Source organism: Myotis davidii, unplaced genomic scaffold (assembly GCF_000327345.1).
Source record: "Myotis davidii unplaced genomic scaffold, ASM32734v1 scaffold553, whole genome shotgun sequence".
Taxonomy (NCBI): Eukaryota; Metazoa; Chordata; class Mammalia; order Chiroptera; family Vespertilionidae; genus Myotis; species Myotis davidii.
The window spans coordinates 46,701-47,324 of record NW_006284342.1 but is presented as its reverse complement, the minus strand read 5'-3'; positions in this window follow the sequence as shown (position 1 = coordinate 47,324).

Sequence of the window (624 nt, the reverse complement as noted above, 5' to 3'; positions counted from 1 at the left end):
GCTAATAAGCAAAATGACTGGACTGACCAGTCGCTATGACTCGCACTGACCACCAGGGGGTAGACGCTCAATGTGGGAGCTGCCTCCAGCCCCCAGGCCCCAGGTCCGGCCAAGGCAGGTGCCGGTGGGAGACCCCACAACCCCCGATCGCCTGCCGGTCGCCCCATAGATCGGCCCTGATCGCCGGCCAGGCCTAGGGACCCTACCCGTGCATGGATTTCGTGCACCGGGGCCTCTAGAGAGAAAAAAAGAGAGAGAATGAGAGAGAGAGAGAGGGAGGAGTCAAAGCTAATGGATGTTTGCCAAATGCATGGTCAGCCGTGTGGAATGACGTGGGTTAGAGGTCACGGTCTGTGAAACACACAAATCATACATATAAATGGATAAGGGGGTATACAATGATGAATCACGCAGGATAAAAAATATATGTGAAACAACCTATAGATGCAACAAGTAGGTAGTCGGGTAACTTTCCCCCCAAGTTCCCTCAAGGAATTGGGGGGGCATTGGGGTGCCCCTCTGTGGCTGGCCCCCAGGCGGAGAGCAGCCTCTCTGAGTTGCCCCTCAGGCACCCGGCTCCCCCCGTCTTCCCCATGGACATTTCCGGGAGGGTCGCGCTTACCA